The sequence below is a fragment of the Budorcas taxicolor genome, chromosome 25 (genome assembly GCF_023091745.1).
Source record: "Budorcas taxicolor isolate Tak-1 chromosome 25, Takin1.1, whole genome shotgun sequence".
In the NCBI taxonomy this organism is placed as follows: domain Eukaryota; kingdom Metazoa; phylum Chordata; class Mammalia; order Artiodactyla; family Bovidae; genus Budorcas; species Budorcas taxicolor.
Window position 1 is genome coordinate 27,565,562 of NC_068934.1, and position 15,156 is coordinate 27,580,717.

The following is a 15,156-nucleotide window of genomic DNA, read 5'->3' on the forward strand; positions in this document are numbered from 1 at the left end:
AGGGTTACATAGAGGAAAAAGAGTATTTCTCACATCTCCTCACATAAAGTGATGCATGCACTGGCAATGACTGTGAATAGCCCAAACTGGACCCATAGAATTTACTTACCATTACCATGGAAATGAGTGACATAAATTTCCCATATGAACACTTTACAAACTAAAATGTTTGTAAAGAAAATGCTTTACAAAGTGTGTGAGGCTTCGTACAGCAAAAAAATTTAGCCTTTTATCCAAAAGAATAATGGTGGCTCAGCGGTAAAGAATCGATGTGCAGTGCAGGAGACACAGGAGAGGCAGGTTTGATCCCTGGGTCAGGAAGATTCCCTGGAGAAGCGAATGGTAACCCACTCCAGTATTCTTGCCTGGAGAATCCTATGGCTCCTTCCCGAGGAATCAGGAAGGCCACAGTCCATAGGGTTGCAAAGAGTCGGAAACAACTGAGCAACTGAACAATAAAGGAAAACAAGTGTGAACCAGGACAGAGTTTCCCTTCCCCCATGTCACCATTATTTCACTCACTTGGACCCTCTCCTCACCTTTCCTCTTCTTTTGGCCAAAAGCCTGGTTTTTGCTTCTAGTGCACAGAAGACTATACAGGGTAGGAACCAAGAATATTGCTTTCAATTTATTTAAAAAACAAACAAACAAGGCTAGAGGAACTAAAGTCTAGGACAGCTTAAGTTACTCCATATCAGTTCAATTGCTCAGTCATGTCTGACTCTTTGCGACCCCATGGACTGAAGCACACCAAGCCTCCCTGTCCATCACCAACTCCCGGAACCTACTCAAATTCTGTCCATCATGTCGATGATGCCATCCAACCATCTCATCCTCTGTCGTCACCTTCTCCACCTTCAATCTTTCCCAGCATCAGGATCTTTTCCAATGAGTCAGTTCTTCACATCAGATGTCCATATTATTGGAGTTTCAGCTTCAGCTTCAGTTCTTCCATATACCACAGAGCAAAAGATATAAAAGTAGAAGAAAGAGTGTTCCATCCATGGAGAATAAACTTACTATGAAACTGCATCTCTTGTATCTGAAAATGATTCTGAACATTCCCTGCTCTTTCCTCAAGCAGATTTCTCTGCAAGATTCAATTGACTGTCAGGACTGCAGAAATAGGAAATGGACTATCATATCTTAGGTTCTCCGTCTTCCTCTCAAACTAGAAAAACATGAATAAAAGTGGAATTCAGAAACTCAACCTCTTAAAGGCAGAATATTCCAGGGCTTTCTTCTTGTTTTTACCCCATGGTCTTGGAAGGGCAATTTCAGGTTCTGAGGATTTGGTTCATTGATTTTAAGAAATTTAGAAAGATGGTAATGATAACCCTGTATGCGAGACAGCAAAAGAGACATGGATGTATAGAACAGTCTTTTGGGCTCTGTGGGAGAGGGAGAGGGTGGGATGATTTGGAAGAATGGAATTGAAACATGTATAATATCATATATGAAATGAATAGGCAGTCCAGGTTCGACGCATGATACTGGATGCTTGGGGCTGGTGCACTGAGACGACCCAGAGGGATGGTACGGGGAGGGAGGAGGGAGAGGGGTTCAGGATGGGGAACACGTGTATACCTGTGGCGGATTCATATTGATGTATGGCAAAACCAATACAATATTGTAAAGTAATTAACCTCCAATTAAAATAAATAAATTTATATTAAAAAAGAAACCACCATCTATAATTAATTTTTATATTCCCTAGAATTCTTTCAGAATTAGAGATCATAATTTTGATTATGATTTCAGTCCTATCCAGCAGCAGAAAAAAATAAATGGTTGCTATTATTATCACTTTGGCCCCATATGAAGTCACAGAGGATTTAATGTGAGTGTAATGATATAACGTACTCAGATATAGATATGGCAACAGCTTGTTCCATCTATTCCTCAGGGAACAGTTTCTATGTGTAATAGGAAACTAAGGGGATTGTATATACAATCTATCTTTAGTTCCTTATAGACTCAATATTTTACTCAAGCTTTTCCTTTGCTGTAGGGATTGCTCATCCTCCAAGGAACAGCCAAAATTAATGACCATTTCCCACCAGCAAGATGGCAAAAGAGCAAGCCCTAGAATCTCCTTCCCTGCATGAACACACTGACTCAAAACAAATTATGTACAGATTCCCTCTGCAAGAAATCCAAAACTTAGTTAAAAGGATGCTGCACACAGTTCCAGCATGATACCAATCATGTTGAAACTCTTAAGAAAATGCAAGGTACATCTGCCATAGTTCTTGCCAGAACTATGCGATTGGGACAAAATTCTCCAGTTCCCAGGTTCTCCCTGGGGAGAGAAAGAGATTCACAATACATCCAAAGCCCCAACTTTTCTAAGAGCCGTTCAGAAGACTGGTCTCTGTATAGCTTGTGTGAGAAAGCTGAAGGGATATGGGATATGGCATAGTTTAGCTGCCTGAGGTGAGAGAGGAGAGAGACAGCAATGTGGGCTAAAATTTACTATAGCTTCCTACCCCTCATTAACTTAACATAGCTAGTAGTAGAAAATATTTTTTCTACAGTTTCTCTTTGGTAAAGGAAAATGTACACTGTTCAACCAATGACCCAACTGATCTGGGAGCTGCCCGAAGAATTGACTATCTCCTGTGTTAAGGGTTTATGGGTCTACGGGATGGGCAGGGCCGCAGCCAGCTAGCTCTCCTTTGGTATTTGCTCAATCCTTTGTTCTGTGAGCCAGCCAGGCTGTGCCTTAGGTTAGAGCTTTGTGCGGGAAAGTTCTCTCTTTCTCTCTCTCTTTTTTTTCTCTCTGGCTATCCTGCAGTTTGGATTGCTATCTCACAGTTAGCTCCTTCAGATTGTCCTCAGGGCATTCAGGCCTGGTCCTTACCCTAAGCATGCACCCCACACCTCCCCCGCTCCCTGGTGGCATACAGGAGAGTCTGGACTATTTCTCCTCTGGGAGTTGTGGTTAAGGGACATATTCTGTGGGTTTTGTGTTTATTTTTTTTTTTTTTTTTTTCTCTTCCCTCCTGGTTATGTTGCCCTCTGAAATTTCAAAACTCCCCACAGACCTGCTGGTGAAAGACTTTCCTGGTGTTTGGAAACTTCTCCTCCTTCACAACTCCCTCCCTGGGACGGGTCTCCAACCCTAACTCTTTTGTCTCTCTTTTTGTCTTTTATATTTTGTCCTACCTCCTTTCGAAGAGAATGGGCTGCCTTTCTGGGTGCCTGGTGTCCTCTGCCAGCATTCCGAAGTTGTTCGGTGGAAGTTGCTCAGCATTCAGATGATCTCTTGGTGAATTTATGGGGGAGAAAGTGGTCTCCCCATCCTACTCCTCCCCCATCTTAGGACCGCCCCCGTGTCTGTTTCATTTATGGTTTTCTCAGGGTATATTCCCAGTAGTTGGATTGCTGAGTCAGTGGTAAAGAACCTGCCTGCCTGCCAATGCAGGAGACGTAGATGTAGGTTAAATCCCTGGGGCTGGGAGATATCCTGGAGGAGGACATAGCAACCCATTCCTGGTGAATCCCATGGACAGAGGGACTTGGTGGGATACAGTTCATAGATTCAGAGTCAGACACAACTGAAGTGACTTAGCATCCATGCATCCACAAGGTTTGTTTTCCCCCAGTTTTTAAAGAAATCTCCATACTGTTCTCCATAGTGGCTATAGCAATTTATGTTGCCACCAACTGTGCAAGAGGTTTTCCTTTTCTCCACAGCCTCTCCAGCAATTATTGTTTGTAGATTTTGATTGTGGCCCATTCTGATTGGTGTGAGGCGATACCTCACTGTAGTTTTGATGTGCAAATCTCTAATAACGAGCTAAGTTGAGTATTTTTTTCATGTGTTTATTGGCCATCTGTATGTCTTTTTTGGAAGAATGTCTGTTTAGGTTTCCTGCCCATTTTTTGGTTGGGTTATCTATTTTTCTGACAGTGAGCTGCATGAACTGCTTGTGTATTTTGAAGACTAATCTTTGGTCAGTTTTCTCATTTGCAATATTATTTCCCATTCTGAAGGCTGTCTTTTCATTTTGTTTATAGTTTTCTTTGCTGTACAAAAGTTTTTAAGCTTAATTCAATCCCATTTAAAAAATTTTTTGTTTTTATTTCCATTACTCTAGGAGGTGGGTCAAAGAGGATCTTGCTGTGATTTATGTCAAAGTGTTCTGCCTACGTTTTCCGAGTTCTATAGTTTCTGACCTTACATTTAGGTCTTTAATTCGATTTTATTTTTGTGTATGGTGTTAGGAAGTGTTCTCATTTCATTTTTACATGTAGCTGTCCAGTTTTCCCAGTACCAGTTATTGAAGAAACTGTCTTTTCTCCACTGTATAATACATTCTTGTCTCTTTTGTCAAAGATAAGATGCCCATAAGTGTGTCAGTTTATCTCTGGGTTTTCTGTCTTGATCCGTTGGTCTATATTTCTGTTTTTGTGCCAGTACCATACTGTCTTGATCATCGAGACTTTCTAGTATGTTATGAAGGGAGGAAGGTTGATTCCTCCAGTTCTATTTTTCTTCCTTGAGATTGCTTTGGCTGTTTGAGGTCTTTTGTGTTTCCATAAAATTGTGAAATTTTTTGCTTTAGTTCTGTGAAAAATATCGTTGGTAATTTGACAGAATTTCATTGACTCTATAGACTGTTTTGGGTAGTATATTAATTTTCACAATATTGATTCTTCCAATCCAAGAACATGATACATCTCTTCATCTGCTTTGTGTTGTCTTTCATCGATATCTTATAGTTTTCTGCATACAGGTCTTTTGTCTCCTTAGGTAGGTTTATTCCTAGGTATTTTATCCTTTTCGTTGCAATGGTGAGTGGGATTTTTCCTTAATTTTTCTTTCTGATTTTTTGTTTTTAATGTATAAATGCAAGGGATTTCTGTGTATTGATTTTGTATCCTGTGACTTTACTAAATTCATTGATTAGCTCTAGTAATTTTCTGATGGTATCTTTAGGGTTTCCCATGGACAGTATATCATCTGCAAAGAGTGAGAGTTTTACTCCTTTTCCAATATAGATCCATTTTATTTCTTTTTCTTCTCTGATTGCCATGTGTAAGACTTCCAAAACTTTGTTGAATAATAGTGGTGAAAGTGGCTACTACTTGTAATTGTCTTCTCTTATTCCTGATCTTAGAAGAAATGTTTTCAGTTTTTTACTATTGAAAGTAATGTTTGCTGTTTTTTACATATTACTTTTATTTTTTTTTCTTGCGATAAGGATTTTAAGATTTATTCTTATAGCATCTTCCAAATATGTGACACATATTAATAACTACAGTCAGTATGCTATATATTACATCCTCATAACTTACTCATTTTATAGCTTTGATCCCCATCAGTCATTTAACCCATCTCCCACCTCTGCTTCTGGCAACTACAAACATGTTCTCTGTATCTATGAGCTTGGATATATATACATACACATATATGTATATGTATATGTACATACATATATACACACATGCACACGCACATATATACACACACACACATACATATATATATATGATGTGTGGGCTTATTTTTGGATTCCATATATAAATGGAAACATATAGTATTTGTGTTTCTGACTTATTTCACTTAGCATAGTATCCTTGATGTCCATCCCTATCATCACCAATGGCAAGATTTTTCTCATTCTTTGTGACTGAATAATATTCCACTGTATATGTATAACCAGTTTTTAAAATCTGTTCATCCATTGATGAATGCTTAAGTTGTTTCCAGATCTTGGCTATTGTAAATAGTAATACAATGAACATGGGTTGCTTGTATGTTTTCTAATTAGTGTTTTCATTTTCTCCAAATACCGAGAAGTGGAGTTGCTGGATCATGTGATAGTTTTGTTTTTAATTTTTTGAGGAAACTTCATACTATTTTCTATAGTGGCTATGCTGTTTTACATTTCCAGCAGTAGTGCACAAGCATTCCAATTTGTCCCCTGTCTTCATCAACATTTGTTATTTCTAGGCTTTTCATTAATAGCCACTCTAACAGGTCTTCCCAGGTGGCACTAGTGGTGAAGAACCCACATGCCAGTGCAGGAGATGTAAGAGACTCAGGTTTGATCCCTGTGTTGGGAAGATGCCTGGAGAAGGGCCAGGCAACAAACTCCAGTATTCTTGCCTGGAGAATCCCATGGACAGAGGAGCCTGGCAAGCTACAGTTCATGGGGTCACACTGAGTCAGACACAACTGAAGCAACTTAGCATGCATGCAACAGGTATGAGGTTGACATCTCCTTGTGGATTTGATTTGCATTTACCTGATAATTAGTGATATTGAACATCTTTTCATGTGCTTATTTATTATCTGTCTTTTTTTGGGGAAAAAATAGCTGTTTAGATCATCTTCCCATTGTTTAGCTGGATTGCTTTTTTGCTGTTGAGTTGTACTATGTACACCCGTGGTGGATTCATGTCAATGTATGGCAAAACCAATACAGTATTGTAAATTAAAATAAAGGAAAAAAAAAACACAAAGCTATATAAATAAAAACAGTATAGTACTGGCATAAAAACAGACATGTGGATCAAAGGAAAAGAATGGAAATCTCAGAAATAAATTAATGATTAATCTACAATAAAGGACCCAAGAATATACAATGGGGCAAGGTCAGTCTCTTTGATACATGATGTTGGGGAAACAAGATAGCCATATGCAAAAGAAGGAAACTAGACCACTCTGTTGCATTATATACAAAAATTAACTCAAAATGGATTAAAGATTTGAACCTAAAACCTGAAGCCATAAAACTCAGACAGTAAACTCCTTGTCAAAATAAACAAGTAGGATTAAATTAACTAAAAGTCTTCTGCACAGCAAAAAAAAAAAAACAACAACAACAACAACAACAATCAACAAAATGAAAAGTTAATCTATAAAAGGGAAGAAAATATTTGCAAGCCATATATATCTGATAACATGTTAATATTCAAGGTAGACAAAGAACTTGTACATATTACTTTTAAAAGAACTTTACAAAGTCATTTTAACAGACAAAAGCAAATCAAAGGGAAAATCCATTATCCCCCCACAATAACCAGAAAAGAAAAGAAAAACCCTCAACACTAAAATAATAAATGCATATGTATTATTACATATTTCAGATATAACAGAAGCATTTGGGAAAGTCCCCAGTTTCAAAAGTTGTTTACTAGTAAGCAAACCCTGCTGGATATTCCCCATCAGCTCCTTCAGATCCATTCTCCATCTTTCTGCAACTTTCTCTTGACCCCTCCCTGAAGGTTGGCTTTTGTGGGCTACATCAGGGGCTCCCTGGTTACCTGGTGTCTAATTGGGAACTGTCAGGGGAGGCACTAGCTGAGAGGGAAGGAGGGAGTGGCAAATTATATTCATGGGATTAAGACATACAAACCACTAGATAAAACAGACAAGCAACAAGAATACATTGTATAGTAATATATGAAGATTTAAGAAATCAGGATGGTGAAACTGGGTACTGTGATGTCAGTGCTCACATAAATGAGAACTACTACCTCATTGGCATAGGTGCTGGTACAAGAGAGTTGGAAGAGTGGGAGGATGTCACACAAGTAATCATTGATGACATTAACACTGCAGAAGGTTAGTCTAAGCATGCACCCTGTGTGGGCAGATGCTCCAGCAAACCCCATCACATATGCAGTCAAAGAGAGCACCAAATAGACCTGATGGGACATGGACCTTTTACAGCAACGGATTACAGATAGCCACATAGCAATCATAGGCCATTGAGGTCAACATATGCACTCAGAGTTGACAAAAAGGAGAAAGAAAAACAGCTGAGTCATGCATCCCACATACGAGATGATATTCTCCCTGAATACAAAGTTCATCAGCATCTTGGGGGTGAAAACAGAAGAGTAACAGAGATCAGTGAAGGACAGGTTGAAGAGGAAATAGTACAAGGGAGTGTGGAGGTGAGAATTTAGACCAATAAGAAGGATCAAGCCCAGGTTGCCCAACATGGTGACAACAGATATCATTAGAAACAGGTGAAAGAGGGGTTGCTGGAGCTCTGGACTGTCTGTTAATCCAGCAAGAATAAATTTAGTCACTAAGGAGTCCTTTATAGCCAGCTTTCTATTCTCAACTTTGGAAATCTGTGAGAACAGAAGAAAATTTCATTAGTAGGGAACACAGCTTTGTCCTTACAAACTAACTTTTATATGAGCTTTATTTATGAAAGAGAGTCTCAGATGGGCAGAAATCATGTAAGTCCTCCTCTGCTTCATAGTGGCTGAAAGCACACACATCTCAACATTTAAATCACTGTCTTTTTATTAAATTTATTTTTAATTGAAGGATAATTGCTTTACAGTATTGCATTTGTATCTACCAAACATCAACATGGACCAGCCATAGGTTTACCCGTGTCTCCTCCCATATCTTTGGTTTTCATGAGTTGTATGGGACAAATAATAGCTCTAACTTTACTAAAAGATAGAGGGATGGGATAGCTGAGGAACAAACCTACTTGTTGAAGAGTTTCAGTAGTAAGAATGTATCCCCATCACTGCAACCAACTCATCTGACCAGTCGCTTTTTCATTTCTACTCAAGTTTCCATCACTCTACTAGATATCTCAGATTCCCTGTGATGACCTTCAAGAAAGAGAGAATTCATATAGAGCAGAGGTCGCACCGATATTCTGTTTCCTGGAAGGAAGTTGTTAACAGTCTATAGGATTTACAGACACTCTACTACAAGATATCATGAAGTCAATAATTGGTGACAGGCCTGGAAGAGAGCCTTGGTGGCCTAAACTTTATACTTAACCATATACTCCATTGCTTCTACACATTCTCCTGCTCTAGTCCATCTTAGAAGAACAGAAGATGAATAAAAAAAGGTGGATATACTTTACCATGTTTTGTAGGATGGCATGAAAGAGAAATAAATTAATTTGGGTGCTAATTAAATTAGCTGTTAAATTAGTGAAAACATACCAAGCTGTATTCTTAAAATGACATGTAAAGTTGTGTAATACATATATTTCAACAAAAGAATTTTAGGAGAAAAGCAGATATTTTCTTCCTCTGATATTGCTATGCTCTGGATTTGTCACTTGGAACTGCTATAGTTCTCATGCTGCCAGAATGGGGACAAGGCCAACACAGAGGATATGCTCAGCATACAAGCAGTCAAGTCGGAGATCCAGACCTTGGATCTTGTTATTCAATAGAAATGTTTTTCCTCATTTTTTTAGTGACAAGAGAAAAATAAACCTGGTTAACTCACATTCCTTCCATGGAGAGAACTCAGTGCCGAGGGAGCTTTATATGTGTTTCAGCTCCACTCTTCTGGAAGAACTGGCTTTGGAGATATTGACGCTGAGATGCAGTCACAGAATCGTCTCTCTGTGTTGGCTAGAGTCAGAGCATTGATACAGCAGTCTGAACATTACAGGAGTTAGTCTAAGGTTCAGATTAAAGTTGTAGCTATAAATCTATCAGGAGACTGAAAAGGGAAACCACAGACTTGGCAGCTACACCACCATGTTATAGATTTCATGGCATTTGCTTAAAGCTTGTAATTTTTTTATACCTGATTAGAAATCCAGGGGTAAGTCTCCCTTAAGACCTTCCCATCATGATAAGCTCTGCAAGCAAGAAATTGGTGTCTGTTTTCACACCCTAATCATTTCCTTCAGGGAATGTACATCCCTGAAGCATAGAAAAAGATCCTTTCTGTTCTTCATAAAAATGAAAATAGTTAATGTCACTGAGAATTTCATTAACTGTCATTCCAGATAACATATTAATTTTAGTAAAATTTATAAACGCTTCAGTAAAGGTTATTTATCCTGCTTTATAAAATAGTTTGAGTATCTTTAAATATTTATGAACATTTTATAGACATATAGAGAAAAGATATTTTATTGCTTTTAGACATTATTGTTTCAGTAAAATGCTATTAAGTATAATTCTAATCCAACATTCGATGAAAATTTTCTTTGGGCTGCTCTGACTCAATATGTCTTTGCTTTTAATAAATTAATTATATAAGAAAATCAGGGGCTTCCCTGGTAGATCAGCCGGTAAAGAATTTGCCTGCAATGAAGGAGACCCCGAATCAATTCCTAGGTCAAAAAGATCTCCTGGAGAAGGGATAGGCTTCCCACTCCAGTATTGTTGGGCTTCCTTGGTGGCTCAGACAGTAAAGAATCCACCTGCGATGCGAGAGATCTGAGTTCAATCCCTGAGTTGGGAAGATCCCCTGGAGGAGGGCATGGCAACCCACTCCAGTATTCTTGCTTGGAGAATCCTCATGGACAGAGCAGCCTGGCAGTCTGTGAGGTCGCAAAGAGTTGGACATGACTGAGTGACTAAGCATAGAGCATGTAAGAAAATCACTGTTCTTAGACTTTTATTTCAAGAAAATATGACTTTAGAATTCCTCAGTTCAGTTCAGTTCATTTCAGTCACTCAGTCGTATCTGACTATAATTCGTAGATATGTATTAATTTGTACTTGTGCTGACGAGATTGCATCTCACATTTATTTTGAAATAAGTATAGATTCACATGGAATTGCTAAAATAATGCATAGAGTCCCTTGAACTCCATCTAGCTTCCTATCATGATGACATCTTTCACAATAGCTGTGTAACAGTAAAACCAGAAAATGGACACTGGTTTACTAATGGTAACAAGACTTCAGGACTACAGACAGTGAGATTTTAGCAGACTTATAGGCATTGAGTGTTTGCATTGTGTGTGCATACATGTGTGTAGATCTATGCAATTTGATCCTTTGTATATATTCTTGTAGCAACACCATGACTGGATACAGAATTGTTTCACTACCTTTAGAAACTCTTATACTACTCTTTTGTAGTCACACCCATCCCCTTCCACCTTCATCTCTGTTTTCTCCATCTCTATCTCTTTTATCTCCACCTTCATAGTCAAGTCATTTGGAGGATAATAAAAGAAATCAAACAATATGCAATCTCTGAGACTGGCTTTTTTCACTAGTCACATTTGTTACATATATCAATAGCCATTTCCTTTACTGTTGACTAGCATTTCATTTTTGACAATTTAAGTTTATTCCATCTTCAGTAGTAATTTAAATATTACTCTATTCTTGTATTTATACAAAAGTAAATCTGTTTTATTTATGGAAAATATTTCAGGGGCAGGGGGTAGAAATCACAGTTCAAGCTGATTCTTCTTTGAATCCTCTTTAAATCAACCTAAGTCAAGGCTCTCATTCTTCCTTCTCCAAGAATAAAGACTGAGACATCCAGATTTTTAGCAGATTTTTAATAATCGGTCAAAGACAAAGGGAAAGCAAGGAATGCCCTACCACTACCCTTTGTGAGAGTGTGCAGCATCATTACCAGTCATAAGCAAATTAGTCAGGAAAAGGCATTTGATTATAACAAAATTTCTATTATCTAAATTTATTATCATTCATTCAATCCCAGTACACATGTGATAGCTTCAGAATTGCAAGTCAATACCAGTGTGAGAAACACATTTACTGTCTGGAGTACAGTGCTTTTATACAGTTTGCTTGTTTTTTTTAAACTCTTTCTCCTTATAATGTACAGTCAAATAAGTAACTGATGCCATCAAAGAAAGAATTTACAAATACACAAAAAGGAAAGTCTATAATGAATTCTGTGGTGCTAGATTAGAGTTGGAAATAGCATGTTTCTATTAAATCTTTATTAACATTCATTGTTATTCAGTCACTAAGTCATATCTGACTCTTTGCAACCCCAAAGACTTGCAGCACACCATAGGAGCCACTGTTTTAGGGGACTGCCACACTTTCTTGGATTTTACCTCCAAAATACCCCAGCAGGTTCTCACAGTGAAGATCTGAGAAAGAATCATCTTGGTTCTCACAGGGAGGGAAAGAGTAATATTTGTAACAATTACTAGTAACAAATAGTACTAATTATTGATAACAAATAATACTAATTATTAGTAACAAATAGTACTAACAAATAGTAACAAATTTCATTTAGAACTCCCTTTTCCTCAAAGTCTTACTCAGTGCAACTTGGACATTGTTGTTCCTCAAACTGTAGATAAAAGGATTCACCATTGGCCCCACAATTGTGTAAAAAAAACTATGGACACCTTATCTTCATTCAGAGACCCAGAAGGAAACTTTCTGAGATACATGAATGTTGCTGATCCAAAGAAAAGAGAAACCACGGTTATGTGGGAGCTGCAGGTACTGAAGGCTTTGGACCTGCCCTCTGCAGAATGGATGTGGAGGATATTGGAGAGGATCAAGGTATAAGAAACAGATGGTGACACTGGGCACTATAACATTGACACTCACCACAGTGAAAACCACCAGCTCAATGATGGAGGTGCTTGTGCAAGAGAGCTGGAGGAGAGGAGGAATGTCACACATGTAGTGATTGATGATGTTTCCATCACAGAAGGAGAGTCGCAGCATGCGCCCAGTGTGGGCCATGGCACCCACAAGCCCCATCGTGTATACACCCACCGTCAGCATGAGGCAGACCTGATGGGACATGGAGACCTTATAGAGCAGTGGCTTACAGATGGCCACGTATCGGTCATAGGCCATTGATGTCAAAATATAGCACTCATCAACAACAAAGAAGGAGAAGAAGCAGAGCTGAGTCACGCACTCTGCATAAGGGATGATGTTCTGGCTTACAAAACTCATCAGCATTTTAGGGGTAATGACAGAGGAGTGGCAGAGATCAGTGAAGGAAAGGTTGACGAGAACGTAGTACATGGGAGTGTGCAGGTGAGGGTTCAGACCAATAAGAATAATCAGGCCAACGTTCCCCGCCACAGTGACCACATGAATTGCTAAGAAAAGGAAAAAGAGAGGCAGCTGGAGTTCTGGCTGCTGTGTTAAACCCAGCAGGATAAACTCGGTCACTGAAGATTCATTCCCTGGGGCCATTCTTCCCTAGGACATACCTGTGGGAACAGGACAGAGGGTAACGTTAAAATGAGTACCCCGCTCTCTCCACCCAACCCCACTCTAATGAGGCTGAGACCCAGAATGTGAGAAGGAACCCCAGCCCACCCCTCTGTGCCTTTGTTTTCTCTTCTGTATTAATGCTGAGGGAATTTTTAAAGATGTGTATCAAAAACACTAACAGGCAAGTTCTTCAGGAATAAGATTCAGTGACCCTGAACCTCATGACAACAACATCTCTGCTCCACTTCTGCCCTGACAGTTTACCAGGCCCACCCAATGATCAGTGGTAGGCACAGCAGAGAGAAGATGCATCATTTCAGAGTCCTTGGCTTCTATAGATGAGGTTTGGAAGACGAGTAACAGGACAGATAAAATTCAACACTCACCCTTCAGCACAGAGACTTCAGTGTTGGGACTTGCTACCTCTGCTTCCTTATTCTTAAAGAAAAGCAAGTGGTTATGATTAATTTTAGAAATGAACAGACCAGAACAGAGATTCTTCTTCTTCTTTGCTATTGTTTTTGTTGTGAGTGCACTTTGGACTCAGAGAGTCAGAGCAGGGACCTCGGTACCCCAGGCTCTGAGGTGCCACGAGTTACAGGTCATGATTTCTGATGGTGGCTCTGCCAGAGTGTCCTCTCCAGTCCAGGGGGTGGAAATAACATCTGCTGGTGCCCAGGGAGCCAATTGCTAATATGACCCAGAGGTTATTGAATTGGGAAATCCTAGATACCTGATTAAAACTTAGAAGTCTTAGGTTTTCATTGTGTTTTCCCCAGAAAGCATGATTTGTAGCAAAGAGAAATTGCCTACCCTGCATTAAAGCTGAGCTCACTATAACAATGATGTTTTGGAAGTAATCCGTTTTGCATACATTTTGGTTTGTTGCCAAATGGGGCACATCCTCAAATAGAAAAGTAGGTGAACTTCCTGAATACACAGCACCTACCCCTCTATGAAATATGAGCCACTTATTTGTTTATTTAATTTGTTTTCCCACAACACATGCATTCATATGCTCACTTGCATTTGAATCTAAGTTCCATAAAGGCAGAGATTTTGTCTATTTTGTTCAGTGTTATTTTTGTGGCAACTTAGAGTAACACCTGGTATATGCACTAGGTATTGAATATATATTTACTTAATAAACACTTTATTGGAATGAGAATGAGAAGCCCTTTTTCCTATGTCTCTTGGGACCAATTTTAGATATTACAATAGAATTGTTACCCCACAGGCAAAAGCTTATATAGCTTTAAGTCAGTGTTTTTCTTTGTAGACCTGAGTGTGGTGCAGGAAAAACATCATTAAGATATGCCTAGCTGTTTCAGTAGCCTGGCCCTACACTTTTGTGGGTTTCTGATAGGTGCTTTTTCAGGTACTGAGGAATTATTAGGGGACAATCCTATGCCTTCTAGGAGCTTATGGTTTAAGAAAAGTATACATATAAAAAGAAACATTTTAGCATTTGTTACAAATAAGACTGAGCATGGAAGAAAAGATGCTTTCCAGTTGTGGTGCTGTAGAGGACTCTTGAGAGTCCCTTGGACTGCAAGGAGATCAAACCAGTCAATTCTAAAGGAATTCAACTCTGAAAATTCATTGGAAGAATGGATGCTGAAGCTGAAGCTCAATACTTCGGCTACCTGATGCAAAGAACCAACTCATTGGAAAACACTGTGATGCTGGGAAAGATTTACTGCAAAAGGATAAGGGGGTGGCAGAGGATAAGATAGTTAGACAGCATCACTGACTCAATGGACATGAGTTCAAGCAAACTCTGGGAGATAGTGAAGTACAGGGATACTGGTGTGCTGCAGTCTATGGGGTCGCAAAGAGTTGGACACAACTTAGCAACTGAACAAGCAGTAACACAGGCAGTTATCATATTGAAAACACTGTCTGGTACAGCTGGTCTAGTCCTAAACACCCAAGAGAAACTCTAGCTCATGGGAAGAGGGTACTGTGTATAAGAATATTCATAGCAGCACTATTTGTAACAGAAGAAAGAAAACAGGGCTGCCCTGGTGGCTCAGTGGTAAAGAATCTGCCTGCCAATGCAAGAAACATGGGCTTGATCCCTGGGTCAGGAAGATCCCCTAGAAAAGGGAATGGCAACCTGGGAAATCGCATGGACAGAGGAGACTGGCGGGCTACAGCCCATGGGGTCACAAAAGAGCCGCATACAGCTTCGTGACAAAACAACAACGAAAGAAAACTGCTAGCTTCTCA

The 15,156-nt window shown here is 39.2% G+C and overlaps 2 pseudogenes; both read right to left on the reverse strand.

The window, feature by feature from the left end:
• Positions 1–7,425: 7,425 nt before the first annotated feature.
• On the reverse strand, positions 7,426–11,843 carry LOC128069127 (olfactory receptor 8B3-like; annotated as a pseudogene).
• A 130-nt stretch (positions 11,844–11,973) lies between these two features.
• Positions 11,974–12,903, reverse strand: LOC128069014 (olfactory receptor 8B3-like; annotated as a pseudogene).
• Between the last annotated feature and the right edge of the window lie 2,253 nt (positions 12,904–15,156).